Here is a 17,623-nt window from a genome sequence, read left to right as displayed (position 1 = left end):
TTGGTCCCTGAATACAGGAAAAATTCTCTTGATAGTAGAGTAGCAGCTACTTCAAAGGGTACACACACAGGATATTAAGAGCCTAATGATAAGGAAAAGGAAATCAAAGATCTGTTTGCTATTAAAAGTGAATTATGTATGCACCATCTTCTTATCAAGCTCACCATGGGTTACAATACAAATCTACTGAAAGTGTAAGAAAGAATGATGACTATTTCAGTTACCATTTTTAACAATGGTTGCTGTGTTATGATGTCAGATATATTTCATCTTTTGAAAAGTGTAAAACTTTGTAGCTTCTAGTCCCAAAGCAGCCACTGCAGTGCACAGCAGTGTGAGAGAAAATGGCAACTGAAAATGGAAAATCTTTAATCTCACCTGTGTAACCCAATGAGAATTTTTCCTTCATGGTTAAATGAATTCTGAACTAAGACTGAAAATATTTTGTGTCTTAGCATTGAAGTTTATTTTAAGTTATTTTTACTTTAGTCTAACAATTAAGAAAATACAAATACATAAATTTTCAGGTTAAACTCAACAGAAATCTTTTACTGCCAACTTCTATCTTCCTTTAGTCAATCAGGAAAAGAACATCTCTATGCAGAAGAAATGCTCACAATCTTCCCCTCTGAGAGTTCATGCACACAAATGGGAATAAGGTGGTGGGAAAGCGCAGGGAAGTAGGTGCCCAATGCAACATGCTACATTCTGTTAGTACTGGGTCTTTTCTCTCTACTTCAGGCAAGAAGTAGCTCTATCGGCCGCTCTTAAATATGCAACATACCAATAGGGCCAGAAGAAATGCTTCTATTACATCAAAATGACCCATAGAGGGAGGCACCAAGATTGATGAGCCTTTGGTATCATTCTGTTTCTTAGCAGTCACTGCCAGATGTGTTCATCTGTGTCTGAGTCAATGTGTTTTCCACTACTTTCCCTGAATTTAAACTTACTCAGTCAAAACTAGTAAAATATCATAAAGCATTAATTAGGCCTTTGGCTTTTATTAATTAGTAATTTGGTAGCAATCTAATTTTTCTCAATTTCAATGGTACATTAGAATAACCTGGGACACTTTTTAAAAATATTGATTCCCTCGTACCACTCTCAGACCTTCCTACAGTGGGATTTAGGCATTCATTTTCTAAAAGAGCATTCTAGGTGAATGAATGATCAGCCATGGCTGAGAGTCTCTGATCTAAAGTGGACCTCCATACGTAGTTTACTAGGCCAGAGAAAGCTGGATCCAAAGAATATATCACTAGAACTCCCTCTAAGTCTTAACTAATAGACTTTGTGGTCAAGTAAGTTGCATTTTCGAGGACAGAACAGACTCTGAAACAGTCAAAGGTTGATATGCCTGCTCTGCCACTTAGCTGTGCAAACTTGGACAACTACATCTCATTTTTCTGAACTGAATCTCAACTGCATCTCATTTTTGGAATCTCATTTTTCTTATAAAAAATAGAATAATACCATCTATCTTATAGGATGGATTAAGAAGGTTTAAATGAAAGATATACTTCACAAGTGAAATATCGTATATCATTTATATGCATCATCTTATAAAAATGATACAAAATGAACTTATTTACAAAACAGAAACAGACTCACAGACTTAGAGAATGAACTTATAGTTACCAGGGGTAAGGGAGGAAGGAAGGGACAGTTAAGGAGTCTGGGATCAATAGGTACACACTGCTATATTTACAATGAATAACCAACAAGGGCCTACTGCATAGCATAGGGAACTCTGCTCAATATTATGTAACAGCCTAAATGGAAAAGATTTGAAAAAGAATAGATACATGTTTGTGTATAACTGAATCACTTTGCTGTATACCAGAAACTAATACAACATTGTTAATCAACCATACTCCAATGTAAAATTATTTCCTAAAAAAAAGCCCTACTAAATTGCAAGAATCCAATGTTAATTCCTTCTTTCAACATTAATCATTTGAAGAAAATTGTTTTCAAAAAAACAGTTATTTTTTCATTCAACAAGAATTAATTGAGCATCTACAAAATATACATGCTTTCTAATCTTCAGCAGGATTATCTTAACTTTCTCAGATAGTTATTTGTATTTACTAGAGAAGCAACCCTCTCCAGAATTCTTGCCTGGAGAATTCCATGGACAGAGGAGCCTGGAGGGCTTCAGTCCATGGATCACAAAGAGATGAACACAATTAAGTGACTAATACTTTCACTTTCACTTTCTTATGTCCCATTTACTCTTCCAACTCATTCAATGCTTCCCTTCCCACTATGTTTTCAAATCAATCTCTCTAACTCCACTGATAACCTCGGGTTTGCTACATTAAGTGGGAAAAATTCCATCCTCTTTTTCATCCACTCTTTTCAATATCTTTTACTTGTCTTCTTAAAACTTAGACACTAAAGGTTTAAAATCAGCTCAACATTCAGAAAATGAAGATCATGGCATCTGGTCCCATCACTTCATGGCAAATAGATGGGGAAACAGTGGAGACAGTGTCAGACTTTACTTTTGGGGGCTCCAAAATCACTGCAGATGGTGATTGCAGGCATGAAATTAAAAGACTCTTACTCCTTGGAAGAAAAGTTATGACCAACCTAGATAGTATATTCAAAAGCAGAGATATTACTTTGCCAACAAAGGTCTGTCTATTCAAGGCTATGGTTTTCCCAGTGGTCATGTATGGATGTGGGAATTGGACTGTGAAGAAAGCTGAGCACCAAAGAATTGATGCTTTTGAACTGTGATGTTGGAGAAGAGTCTTGAGAGTCCCTTGGACTGCAAGGAGATCCAACCAGTCCATTCTAAAGAAGATCAGCCCTGGGATTTCTTTGGAAGGAATGATGCTAAAGCTGAAACTCCAGTACTTTGGCCACCTCATGCGAAGAGTTGACTCATTGGAAAAGACTCTGATGCTGGGAGGGATTGGGGGCAGGAGGAGAAGGGGACGACAGAGGATGAGATGGCTGGATGGCAACACGGACTCGATGGACGTGAGTCTAAGTGAACTCCGGGAGTTGGTGATGGACAGGGAGGCCTGGTGTGCTGCGATTCATGGGATCACAAAGAGTTGGACATGACTGAATGACTGAACTGACTGTACTGATTTTTAACTTACTCTTTCCTTTTGGTTGTTCTAATCCACATTTTTATCCCCAGCCCAGAACTGTTCCCTGACTACTAACCCATGTATCAAACACCCACCAACACTTAAATATCTCAAATCAATCTCAAACCCCATGCATCCCAAATTATACCCGTGCTCATTTCTTCTAAATTGGTCCACCATCTCTTCAGGCCAACAACTAGGGAGACATCATTTAAGATTTCTCTCGTTTACCTTCCATTCCAATAAGCCACTATTTCATATCAATTTTACATCCTAAATATCCCTCCAATTCATCAGCTTTTCTCCATCCCCATTATCACCATCCCAACCAAATCATTATCATCTTTGGCATACACCAGAGCATCAGCCTCCTGCCTTAGGTCTCCAGGACCACTCTTACTCCCCTCTAATCCATTCTTCACAGACTATGTTTGTCAAATACACAGAGTCAATCATGTTACTCCTCAGACTGAAATGCTTTAGAGGTTTTTCATTGCTTTTAGATTAAACAGGGAAAACTACACAACGTATGAGGATATTAGGGATGATTTTCTCTTTTTCTGCTTTTTTAGCCTCACTGTCAATCTTTCCTCATTCACTTTGCTCCAGTCAAAGGGCTCTTCTTTCAATTCCTCTAATTAGCTGTTCTCTCTACCTCAGGGTCTCAAATAATACATGTTTCTTCTTATTTTAATATTCTTTCCCAGTTCACTTCTTCTGCATATGCAAGTTGTAATTATTTTTCAGAAGTCAAATGTAACACCACTTTTCCAGGTAAGCCCAAGTTGCCCAAGATTTTAGATGCTTTAAAGTCCATTCTAAAGGCCAGTCCTGGGTGTTTATTGGAAGGACTGATACTAAAGCTGAAACTCCAATACTTTGGCCACCTCATGCGAAGAGATGACTCATTGGAAAAGAACCTGATGCTGGGAGAGATTGGGGGCAGGAGGAGAAGGGGACACAGAGAATGAATGACTGAATGACATAACTGACTCGATGGACATGAGTTTGAGTAAACTCCAGGAGTTGGTGATGGACAGGGAGGCCTGGCGTGCTGTGATTCATGGGGTTGCCAAGAGTCGGACATGACTGAGCGACTGAACTGAACTGAACTGAAAGTCCCCTATCTGTTTTCTTCATCTAATTCTTATCAGTGATGACCTTGTCTAATGGCCTTACAATGTCTTTCCCTATATAAGCCTCATGAGTAAGAGTCTATCAAACATTTCACTGTAGACCCAGAGAAAAGCACAAAAGATGAATCATAACAGGTAATACATGTACATTTTCAGTGAGAAATGGACAAGTGAGTAAATATTTTCTAGGAATATATATTTAAAATAATTAAACAATTCAATATTCCACATACTAGACACTATTAAAATGAACTAGATTTTAAAAGGCCAAATAGGAGATTAGGTAAGAGACTTATATGCTCCAGATAAGTGGCTTTTAAATTTTTTTAATGTGGCCCCACAACAAAATATTTTATTTCCTGATCATATAGACATAACACAACCATATTTAAGAACAAAGACATGCACACATTCCCACACACAAACACATACAACCTGAAACAAAAATTTAATGAATCAATATTAATATTAATCTTCACTAAATTATACTTTCTTTCCTGTTTGTTTGATTTTTTTAACGTAGGCAGGACACAGAAAATTGATTTCATGCTCCACTATAGATTTTATACTATAATTTAAAATTATTTTTCCAGAAAAATGTAAAAAGCACCATGGAAGAAGGCCTTTGTCCAAAGAGTAAAGGGTCTGGATAGAGGAAAATAAGAGATGGGCACTTGAGACAAAAGGAACAGGTGGCATTTAGTTACAGAATTAGGAGAATACTCCCATGATCAGAGATATGTTCCCATAATATAGTAGATAAAGTAGGTAGATAGAATAAATATATATTTTGGTGCTATTTACTAATACAGATAAAGAATTTTATCTTACATAAAAATGACAAATTTTATAGCACTAGTGTGAAATGATGTAAGTAATTTTGGAAAAAAAATAATTTAGAAGTAGTAAGAGTGAGCTGAGAATGGAAGACAGTCAGAGCTACTCTTGATATGAGATACTGAGACTCTGTTGATTGGTGTTGAGATTGCAGGGATGGGGAGAAAGAAACCTATACAAAGTTCAGTAATGTTCATATTAATCGAGCCAATAGGTACTATTATTTTCTCATTCAACTTTTCAAAAACTTTTGACAGTTTACCACTCTTTCCTTTCATCCATGTACTTGACAGAGATATGTAATAGTGATTTCAGCCTTAAAGAAGTCAAAATAGAACTCTTGGTTTTCACCTTCAAATTTGTTTCACAATTTTCCTTCTCAGATACCACTAGCACTATTTTCCCAGTCCCTAACATGCAGAGATACTCTCTTGGATTTTACATCCATTTACCACCACCCACTCCCATTTCAGGTACCTAGTAATGTGTGACAAACCACCCCAAAATAATTTATCTCCTCAGTGTTCTGTAGGTTGACTAGGCTGAACTGAGCAAGGTGCACGTGGTGTATTTGTGTGTGGCCAGACAGCAGCTGGGAGTAGAGTCAGCTGAGGCTTGACAGCACTAAATTAATCAAAACGGTTTCTTTAGTTTCATGTCTGAAGGCATGGAGCTGTTTGGCCTCTCTCCTCCTTTCCACAAGGCTCCACCCCCAAATCTCACCCTGTAATTGTTTATCCTCCAAGGTTACTTCATGCAGCAGCGTGCTTTTCTCAGAGAACCATGCCTTTCTATAGTAGCTGGCTTTCAAGCAGCAGGAAGTCAAAGTTGACAGGCCATTTCAGGGCTATTCCTAGAGCTGTACAGCCTCAGTTCTGCCTTAGTGTCTAAACAGAAGCAGTCACAGAATCCAGATATAAAGCAGTACAGAACAGACTCCAGTCCTTCATGGGGTAGTGGCAAGGGCACATTGCAAAAGAGTATTTATAATGGGAAAAGATGTGACCATCTTCAAAAAGTATAACCTGCCACTCACCACACTATATGTAGTCTTACATGGTTTTTTTTTTTTTTTCTCCCCAGTCTCCAAAACATATACTCCATCAATCTAGAGTCCATTTCCAGGGCTAACACCCAAATGCATTCAACTATATGACCCCATACCACAATTAATAGCCTCCTCCTTGCATTAACTTTCATCCTCTATAATTTATTCTCTGCATAGAGTTGTCAACATAATACAAATTTGTCTGTGGTCATTACTACAGACTATATCATGTCTCCTCCCCAAAGTTCATATGTTGACTTTCTAAAACCCAAAATGACTGTATTTGGACATCAGCATTTAGGAGGCAATTAAGCTAAGTGGGATTATAAAAGAGGAGTCCTAATCCAACGCAATCCATGTTCTTAGAAGAGTCACCAGACAGCTTGCTTTTTCCCTCTCTTCTACTTCCCTCCCATGCAGAAGCACACACACACACACACACACCAAGGAAAGGCCACATGAAGACACAGCAAGAAAGTGGCAGTCTACAAGGCAAGATGAAAGTTCTTGCCAGAAACCTAACTGGTTCAAACTTTGACCTTGACTTGTAACCTCTGAAACTGAAAACCTAAATTTCTGTTGAGGAAACCACCTAGGCTATGGTATTTTATTATGGCAGCCTGAGCAGACTGAAATATTCATTGTCTCCAATTTTTCACCTTCCATTCTATTTTGAATCTACTTCACTTTGTTTTCCTTTACTCCACTAATATGCTTTTCTTCAATATCATCAATTATCATCAATATACTAGGGTCTGTTTTCATTCGTTGGGCTTTCCTGGTGGCTCAACAGTAAAGAAACCACCTGCTAATGCAGGGATGTGGGTTTAATCCCTGGGTCAAGAAGATCCCCAGGAGAAGGGAATGGAAACCCACTCCAGTATTCTTGCCTGGGAAATCCCATGGACAGAGGAGGCTGGCAGGCTATATCGATGGAGTCACAGAAGAGTCAGGCATGACTTAGTGACTAAACAAAAACAACTTTCTTTTCTTAGTATTTGACAGAATATTCATTATTGAAATACTTTTACAGTTGTCTTCCAGACTATAATCTCTGCTTTGTTCTGTTTTTTTCCTGTCTCACTGGCTTATCCTCATGCCTCTTTCAGTTCAGTTCAGTTCAGTCACTCAGTCATGTCCAACTCTTTGCAACTCCATGAATCACAGCACACCAGGCCTCCCTGTCCATCACCAACTCCCGGAGTTCACTCAGACTCACGTCCATTGAGGCCATGATGCCATCCAGCCATCTCATCCTCTGTCGTCCCCTTCTCCTCCTGCCCCCAATCCCTCCCAGCATCAGAGTCTTTTCCAGTGAGTCAACTCTTTGCATGAGGTGGCCAAAGTACTGGAGTTTCAGCTTTAGCATCATTCCTTCTAAAGAAATCCCAGGGCTGGTCTTCTTTAGAATGGACTGGTTGGATCTCCTTGCAGTCCAAGGGACTAAGAGTCTTCTCCAACACCACAGTTCAAAAGCATCAATTCTTTGGTGCTCAACCTTCTTCACAGTCCAACTCTCACATCCATACATGACTACTAGAAAAGCCATAGCCTTAACTAGACAGACCTTAGTCGGCAAAGTAATGTCTCTGCTTTTGAATATACTGTCTAGGTTGGTCATAACTTTTCTTCCAAGGAGTAAGCGTCTTTTAATTTCATGCCTGCAATCACCATCTGCAGTGATTTTGGAGCCCCCCAAAATAAAGTCTGACACTGTCTCCACTGTTTCCCCATCTATTTAGTTCATTCTTTTTGACTTCCCTGACCTCTGTAGTAGAGTATGCCAGATCACTATCCTTGGATATCTTTTCTACCCTCCCTTGATGTTCATGTCAAGATTCATCATTGCAAAATGATGATAATAATACCAATTCTGTTGTATTAAATGAGTTAATACAATATATAAAGTACTTATAAAAGAACATGGTATATTATAATCTGTATATAAATATTCTATATCAGGGCTTCCTTGGTGGCTCAGTCAGTAAAGAATCTGCCTGCAATGCAGGAGACATAGGTTCTACCCCTGGATTGGGAAGATCCCCTGGAGAAGGGAATGGCAACCACTGCAGTATTCTTGCCTGGAGAATCCCATGGATAGAGGGGGCTGATGGGCTACAGTCCATGGGGTCACAAGAGTCAGACATGACTTAGTGACTAAATCAACCACTATATCATTATTATTTTTTAATTTCAAATACCATTTATATGTTGACACTTCTCAACATATATTTGAGAATATATATTTCTCCACTGGTGTTCTTTAAATTCTAGAATTACAGATAAGCTTAACTGGAGGGATCACTATTTCACATATTATATAGTAACCTTCACAAAAATAGGAGGGCATGCAGAGTATATGAGCATAGAATCAAACAGAAAGTCACCATACTTGTAGAAATTCTCTCCTAGTTGCTTTTTTGTTCATAGCAAAATGAGAAATGAGGTCATCAGCAAAAGCAGGTCATTCCATGGCAGTGTTAAAAGCTGCCTTGATGCCTGTGGTTATCAATTAACATGAGATTAGACAATATTTTCAGGTGACTTTTCTCCAGCCATATTCTGCAGCAAGTTTTCAGATCTGGAATTGGTAAGTAGTTACATTTAACCAGGGTTGAAGTTAATTCCAAGTAACAGAGAGAGAAAAAAGGGACGAGCGATTATAATCATGGAACTGTGAACTCTGGGTTGATCACCACTGTTATCTTTGCCCCATTTAATGTTTTTGCCCTTGAATGTCATTTTATCTAAAGGTTATAATGCCACTGATATTTCCTGCTCATTGCACTAAGCTGGCATTTTCACTTGCCTTTTTACCCTTAACAGTTCTAAGTAACTTGTTTTTAGTTTCTCACATATAAATTACAGAATTCAGAGCAGTGGTGATAGTGGAGAGGTTTTAAATCCAGAAACCTGTTTCTCCATCTAAAAGCAATATTTTCTGTTCCCCTTTAACAGATGGAATAAATACCTCTCAAGTAGCATTTATGAAGTTAGAGATGATTTCAGTGATAATTTAGAACCCTAACTTTTGTTTCATCTCTTGAGTCTCAAATGTATAAAAATTTTTTCTTACTTTGCTACAAACAGAGGGTGAGCAATGCATTTCTGCTTTGGGATGTCAAGATAAAACATGAACATTATCTGAAAGAACAATCAGACACAGATTTAAGGAGAACAGTTTTTTCATTTTTAGAACTATAATCTGCAAGATAGCAGGTCCAGTTGCTACGGCAAGTAGTAAGAAGCAGAGCCTGGCTGCTATACTAAATCATTTTTCTGAAAGCTGGCTGGGATAGACTTTTCTGAACCAGCATGGCCACCCACCTCAGAAGCCTTCTGGAGCAGTGTCTTCACCTTACTCGGCACATCCTCCATGAGGAGTGCTGCTCCCACAGAAATCTCCTCCCTTTTGGACCGTGGCAGCAGTGTATTTTTCAAAAGCATTTGCAAGTTCAACATTGGCTCCTGCTAATTGTCCATGGCCTCACTTCGTCCTCAGTCCCTGTTATTTTGAGTTTCCTTGCCTTGTTCCTAATGCTAGATTGCAATTTAATTTTGTTCCTATTATAATAAGTGCTGGCTATTTCAATGGCAGGTGAAGAGGATTAAAGTGCATGGGCTCATTCACTGTAAATTAAAAGTGGAACATTACTGACAGAAAAATGTCAATAAACCCTACGGTGATTAGTCCAGGGGATTTGGAAGGCAGACAAGCCACTGCCAGAAAGATGACAGGGAGGGGACCTGGTGGAAGATACCTAGTTTTGTTTTCATGATTGCAAGTACTTTCTAGAAAGTTTGCCTCTGAAATCAATACTATGAAGTCTATATGTAACAGGTATTTCTTAATGGAGGAAGCACTCTAATCAGTTAAGGGGCTATAAAAATAAAATGGTGGCACCTAAGGGAACAAACAATGTAAGAACATTATTAGCACTGTACTGTACTTAAAATCCAGTGATTTATGTGCAAAGAATGCCCTTGAAGTCTGAAGAGACTTCAGAATCAGAATCTAGGAGAAGCAATGTTTTATTTATGAACATTAGAGTTCTAGGTCTGTCATATATGCTTTGTAGCTATTAAAATTTTACTTCACTGAAATGCTGTTAACTAAAAAAATTTCACACTTTAATGAATCAAGCCATTTTTAAAGTTTGCACATTTTAAAGAAAACAATCTTGCAAAAGAGACTGTAAAATTCATGCATTCTACTTTTGATATCTGCACTGGTTTATTTTGATCTTAGTTTCAAACTTTGCAATAGCTTTTCAAGGTCTATTTACAATGGCACCCTTTTCAAAGATCAAGAAATTCCACTACTATATAGAGAAATTTCCAGGGATTTTAGAGAGGTATTCAAAGCATAGGTATTAATACAAATATTGACTTTATATTTTGTTGAACATCTAGATTTATTGTCCCTCAAGGCAAGTATTGACCTTATCTTCCAGTCAATAAATCTCTATGTTCACTGCCACAAAAGTCAATATCTGCTTCATATCCATTTTCTCAGAAAATAACTACTTCTATTCAGGCTGCAATGATCAGCACTTAAAAGTGAATACTTATTAAAAGGAAAGAGCACATGAAAAAATTGCTAATTGGCAAATAAAGAATTTGTTGACTAAGCAAATAAATAATCCTAAAATGAATCTAAGATGCCTAAGCTTTTACATGAAGGGTTTGATTTACAAATTATTTTTGCCAAGAAAATAAACAAACTGTTGTGATCAGTGAATAGAATGGGAAGGAGAAGGATTAAGCCCTTGTTGAGAATTTAGCTGAGCTACTACATGGTACTGCTGCCTTAGCACCCACGTTGTGTCAAGAGAACCTCGGGGGTCATAAGCCATCATTCGTTTCTCATGCAAGTTGTAGGCCCTAAATAAAGCCAGAGATTCACAAGTAAATATATATTCCTAGTATGACTTCCCCAACAGCCTTGATGATTAATAGTTTCTCTGCCTTCCAAGGCCTTTCCCTTGGGCTGCTCAGAGATCTTCCCAAACCCCACTCTCTTGGTTTTTAATTGACCAATCTAGCCTTAACCAATGAACTCCAAAACACTCTACCTGCAGATCATAACAAAGGCGTATGTCCCGAGTCCTGCCACTGCCTCTGTCTGCATGCTCCTTAAATCTCGCTGTGCAGCCCCTGGAGGCATAAGGTGTACTCTCTCTAGGACCTGTGAACAATTTGCTGTTTCAATTACCTTGTAGTCTTTTGTCAAATGATCTGACACTCCAGAGCTCTGCTTACCAAATATTAATTTAATGAAGCTATGAGAGTATATAAGTTTATGTTTTATAAATTTGTTTTTTTTTTTCTCCCAAACTACTAAGGTTTCTTCATAGTTCAATTCAGTACTGTTCAGTCACTCAGTCGTGTCCAACTCTTTGTGACCCCGTAAACCACAGCATGTCAGCCATCCCTGTCCATCACCAACTCCCAGTCTACCCAAACCCATGTCTGTTGAGTCGATGATGCCATCCAACCATCTCATTCTCTGTCATCCCCTTCTCTTGCCCTCAATCTTTCCCAGCATCAGGGTCTTTTCAAATGAGTCAGCTCTTCACATCAGGTGGCCAAAGTATTGGAGTTTCAGCTTCAACATCAGTCCTTCCAATAAACACCCAGGACTGATCTCCTTTAGGACGGACTGGTTGGATCTCCTAGGGACTCTCAAGAGTCTTCTCCAACACCACAGTGCAAAAGCATCAATTCTTTGACGCTCAGCTTTTTTTATAGTCCAACTCTCACATCTGTACATGACCACTGGAAAAACCATAGCCTTGACTAGACAGACTTTTGTTGACAAAGTAATGTCTCTGGTTTTCAATATGCTGTCTAGGTTGGTCATAACTTTCCTTCCAAGGAGTAAGTGTCTTTTAATTTCATGGCTGCAATCATCATCTGCAGTGATTTTGGAGCCCAGAAATATGAAGTCTGCCACTGTTTCCACTGTTTCCCTATCTATTTGCCATGAAGTGATAGGACCAGATGCCATGATCTTTTTCTGAATGTTGAGCTTTAAGCCAACTTTTTCACTCTCCTCTTTCACTTTCATCAAGAGGCTTTTGAGTTCCTCTTCATTTTCTGCCATAACGGTGGTGTCATCTGCATATCTGAGGTTATTGATATTTCTCCCAGAAATCTTGATTCCAGCTTGTGCTTTTTCCAGCCCAGCATTTCTCATGATGTACTCTGCGTATAAGTTAAATAAGCAGGGTGGCAATATACAGCCTTGACGTACTCCTTTTCCTATTTGGAACCAGTCTGTTGTTTCAAATCTTCAAAAGAGGGCAGGGCTGGGGTGGGAGCTGGGTGGGAGGTTCAAGAGGGATGGAACATATATATACCTATGGCTGATCCATGTTGATGTATGGCAGAAATGAACACATTGTTCTGATTATCCTTCAATTAAAAATAAAGAAAGAAAATATTTTTAAATAAATAAAAAATAAACTTTTGGTTTGAATGCATCCAAAAGAATAAAAGATAAACTTAGAAGTAAATTTAACAAAAGAAGTTAAAAGATTACAGCTATAAAACATTGTCAAAAGAAACTAAAGATTAAAAAATTAAAAAAAATAAATTTTGTCTTAAATTGTTGAGAATTTGGGGATTGGAGGTTGTTACTTTAGAACAAACTTGCTTACAATATTGATAAAGTATCTAAAAGAGTAACAGATTTACTAATTTTAAGTAGTTCTTTATAACAATTTTCTATTTACTTTTCTATATGCAAGATAGTAAATCTTTGTGGTGACTTCCTGTGATTTTATTTTATGCTTTTTCTAATGCAAGACTTTTGAAAATAAGTAGTCTATTTTATGTCTTATGGGAAGCTAGAGTTCTTAACTCTCCTATGTAGGTATCTGAGGAAACGAATGGAGAATCTTGGGGTTATACTCTGTTTCAAGGAAGATGATTCAAACACCTGCTGTGAGCAACAGTCATCTCCTTTATGTAGAGATCACTAACACTATCCAATAAACACCCAGTGTGAGCACTAAAACTGTTCCCTAATACTTGATTCAAATCTCTTCCTCTTAGTAACAGAATGGCTGTTCTTCCCCTCTTCTAAGATATTAGGTGTGGACCTGTGACTCACGAGGAAACATAACCATACGTGGCACCCATTATTTCCAAATGGAAATACCCACCTGACCTCACATGAGATGTTAGAGCCAGAAATGTGAAAGCCTGATCGCAGAGTATGCAGGAAAGCTTACCTGGTGGGTTGCTCAAACCCATGGTGAACTTGAACTAATAATAAAGAGAAAAAACTTTACATTAAGCTATAGATATGGGGAACGGGGAGGGTAGTTGCTTATTCAGGATAACCTAAGCCATTAATGGGCTTCACAGGTGGTGCTAGTGGTAAAGAACCCATCTGTCAATGCAGGAGACTTAAGAGACATGGGTTAGATCCCTGGGTCAGGAGGATCCCCTAGAGGAGGCCATGGCAACCGATTCAAATATTCTTGCCTGGAGAATCCCATGGACAGAGGAGCCTGCTGGGTTGCAGTCCGTGAGTTCACAGAAAGTCAGACATGACTGAAGCGACTTAGGATGCACATGCACAAACCATTGATACCTCTATACTGACTAGTAAATGATCAAGGAATCTAGCTCCAGGCATAATTCTTAGCATGCTTTTGCAATTACAGAATCAATGCAATCATGGAGACGTCTTTTTCACCAACTCAAAATAAAGAAGGAAGGAAAAAAATTTTTTTTAATGCAGCATATCTCATTTAGAAATATGAGTCCTTTTCCCCTCTTTCAGCACCTTTTACATCATTACTGAATTCTGCTTTCATCTCTAAAAATCACTTTAAGTTCTGCCTTTACCTGAGGTGGCCAAAGGCCAAAAGTTTTCAATCGCAGTTCTCATTAAAATTCTAAACATGATTTCTTCTCCTGTCACCTAATTAAACAAGTTCCCTTTTTTGTGTGTATTCAGCAATAATGCTGTCACTTTTCTATACACTCTACTGGCTATAATTAATTATTACTTTATCTAGAACTTAGTGGACTATAATTCTTCAGGCCAATTTTATAAGAAATATGGTCTTGACAGAAACCTAATCTTGAAGAGATTACGGTGCACCATCATTATGAGTCTCTCTATGGCAGTATATAATCCTATCATGGAATGACAAAGCCCATGGATCTTGGCACTCAGCTACATAAGTTAGTGGCAACAATATTGAAGGTGGCAGCCTATTCACCTTTCAGGCTGGCAGCACTCTAATGCAGCTGCTTCTCTTCATTTGAGCCCCAGAGGCTGACTCAGGAGGTGGTATGACAGAAAATCTTGGAAAAGGAGGTCATCACAGAGTAAAGAAAGAAAAGACTCTCAATATGTTGCATTTTCTCTCCTTGCCAAACAATATATAGCTTTTGTCTCCTTAGAAAGGGGTTTCCTAGGTAATTTTAGGGTGCTGAATGAGGGACGGAGGGACCTATGATCTTTGTGATCCATTAGTCCTTGTCATTTCCTCTTGAAAATTATACTCACAGTCTTTTGACCTTCAAAATTCTTTGTTACTTTTTTCACATTTGGTGTAATGGTCTATACCTGTTTCCTACACTTATTTTATAGCATTTATTTCTTGCTAAAAAAATAATTAAATATCACCAAACAAAAGAACTCATTTCTCAGAACACTTAATTCCCTCGACCCAAGTGAAATAAGTTGCAACTCTTAGAATGAAAGCTATTGTTTAACTCCACAAATGGCTAGTGTGTCCATATGTGTCAGTGTGTATGTGTGTATGATTGCATATACATGCTACCTTATAAATACAATCATTCATACTAAACCCAATTCAGGAACTAATGCTTTATATACAGAAAAATGACAAAAAATCTACTATGTTATGTTATTTTATTCTGTAATTGTTCCCTGTAACATTTTAATCTTCACAGCTACCATGCAAACAGAAATTCTGTCTAATACACCAGAAATTACCTACCACAAAGCTCATAATTTTTAAAAGAATAGAATATTTTCTGTTTAGCACATTGTTTAACTTAGTTAGGGGTAAATGGAAATTTGTCAGGATCTCAGATCTCTTTCCAGAGAAGGCAATGGCACCCCACTCCAGTACTCCTGCCTGGAAAATCCCATGGACGGAGGAGCCTGGAAGGCTGCACTCCATGGGGTCGCTGAGGATCGGACACAACTGAGCAACTTCACTTTCACTTTTCACTTTCATTCATTGGAGAAGGAAATGGCAACCCACTCCAGTGTTCTTGCCTGGAGAATCCCAGGGACGGGGGAGCCTGGTGGGCTGCCGTCTGTGGGGTCACACAGAGTCGGACACGACTGAAGCGACCTAGCAGCAGCAGCAGCAGATCTCTTTCAAAGCATGCAGTCAGTGAGGTCTGACTTATTTCATTATGTTGGTTTGGTTTGGTTTAGTTTTCTCTTCCAGTGTTTTCATGCAAAGTTTAAATGTAGATGATATATTTTTTAAAAACATGTATAAGAATCCTTTCAGGTACCCTGACCATCACATCTTTCCTCTATCCATAGCTGGAGATATTTGATCCCCACTTAGCCATGCTCTAGGATTTTGTATGTCTTTTAAAAGAGAAAATTTAGTTTAGTTGATGATTCATCAAGTCAACTGATATTTCCAGTCCTAATTTGATCTCACATAATAGAAACACAGCTGCCCTACAAATGCCGGACTTGCTGGCACCATGGGTGCAGCTGCCCTGCTGAACTCAGGATGCTGGGGCAGAGAGGAAGCAGTTATTTCTACACTCAGTGCTCGGAACAGTGGGCACTAAGGATGGTTTATAGCCAGACATCACTGAGGGTTGCCTGAGGGAGCACCTTGTTCTCTTGTGCACAGATATAAGGCTTGGGAGAATTAAGTGAGGGGACAAGCATGTGGCAAGCTTTGGGTGCAGTGGGATTCACCAGGAGAGGGTCTCCCACTGCAAATGATTGTTCTGTAGATCTGTGTGGCAAGGACTTGATAGGAATCCTTGGGCAAGAATGACATGCCTCTCTGGCTGAGGGCTGCTGGGAAAGTATCAAGACCCTCTCGGGCCTCTGGGCCCAGAACCACCTGGCCCAGAAGTGCTCATGCCCTGAGGGCCTTGAGACAAGGTGTCACTCTGGAAGGAAGGCCAGAAGATCAGGCCAAGGTTGACAAACACTGCCAGGAGCCAGCATGAGGAATCCTGCCTATGGCAAAGGTCCTGAGGAAGGAGGCCTGACAGTATGCAAAGGCAGGATCAGGCCTCAGGGGTCCCCCTGGGGATTCTTAAGCATCTACCCCCAAAACCAGAGTCTGCCTACCTTACTGCATTATGCTTTCACCTACATTTCTGACATTATTGGGGGGCTATCCCCCACCACCTCTCTCTGAAAAGGAGCTAACTTAGAGCTCCAGTTAATAAATATCCTGGGCGTGACAAGAGTGTTTTAGCCCAAAAATTCCTCTGATGGCTCTCTAGCCTGCCTGACAGGTTTATCCGGCCACATGTGATTGTTCACAGCCTTCCAACTGTGAGAGGCACGAGATGCTTTAAACTTTCTAAATACAGATTCTTTTGAGAAGTTAGAAAATTATTAACATAGTATTAGTGAGTTAGTTAGAAATTATACCGGTGGAGGGTTTCACTGTTGAGCCAATATTTGCTGCTAAGCCTCCATATCCTTTGCCCCATATACATACTAATTGATATAACTAGCATATAGGAGAAATAAGTATTAACCTTGATATTAATCACGTTAGACCTTAGGCTAAGTAAATTCTTTTCTTGATTATAGCCCACTGCACCTTTGCCCTGTAGGAATGCAACTTTATCTGGTGCCTTTGGAGGGTGGTGCCTGACTTAAGAAAAATCACCTTTGGAGAAAATAAGTTTTCTGGTTGACTAATCATCATCAGAAAGGGTCATAAAATGTTAGCAGGCCTCTTGGCCAGAAGATGATGTAAATCACCCGAGAACTTTGTACATTGGAAGGAATGCAGAAAGAAAGCGTGGTTTCAATAAGGGTCAGGACTGCTGACCCTGCGTGACTTTGTATTTTCCATTTATCTCTATGTATAACTCAAAGTATAAAAGCAGATCTGGAAAATAAAGAAGCAGGACCAGTTCCTGGAAAGACTGGTTTCCCCCATGTCGTCTTTTCTCCTTTTCAGGCTGAATTCCCATCTGGAGCACAGAGGCTCACCGTGTCTACTTATTTGCCCTGGCTTCTAAGACCCACACGAGAGGGAGCCCAAGGCGGGACACCCTCTGCTATTCAAGTGGGTACTGGTGGCCTACATAGACGGTGCAAACCCCTTGTCTCAGGGTTTTATTGGTTCTCCACATAAACCAAGTATTCAGCCTCTTTTCTCCACTGATTTTCCTACTACACTATTCTTTTCTAATCTCTCTCCATATCTTTAATTAAACAATTTTCCTCTAGACACTGACTCCGTCCCCACTTCGAATTACCCTGGATCCACCAG

General features: G+C 39.1%; 1 non-coding gene across 1 annotated transcript; it reads left to right on the top strand.

The window, feature by feature from the left end:
- The first annotated feature begins 15,830 nt into the window (after positions 1 to 15,830).
- Positions 15,831 to 15,964, top strand: LOC120855217. The gene has a single exon (XR_005719187.1). It is a non-coding gene; the product is annotated as a small nucleolar RNA SNORA43 (small nucleolar RNA).
- The last annotated feature ends 1,659 nt before the right edge of the window (positions 15,965 to 17,623 follow it).

Source organism: Oryx dammah, unplaced genomic scaffold (genome assembly GCF_014754425.2).
Source record: "Oryx dammah isolate SB20612 unplaced genomic scaffold, SCBI_Odam_1.1 HiC_scaffold_27, whole genome shotgun sequence".
Classification (NCBI taxonomy): Eukaryota; Metazoa; Chordata; class Mammalia; order Artiodactyla; family Bovidae; genus Oryx; species Oryx dammah.
Note: the sequence above shows the minus strand (reverse complement) of the source record. Positions and strands in the feature narration are given on the sequence as shown.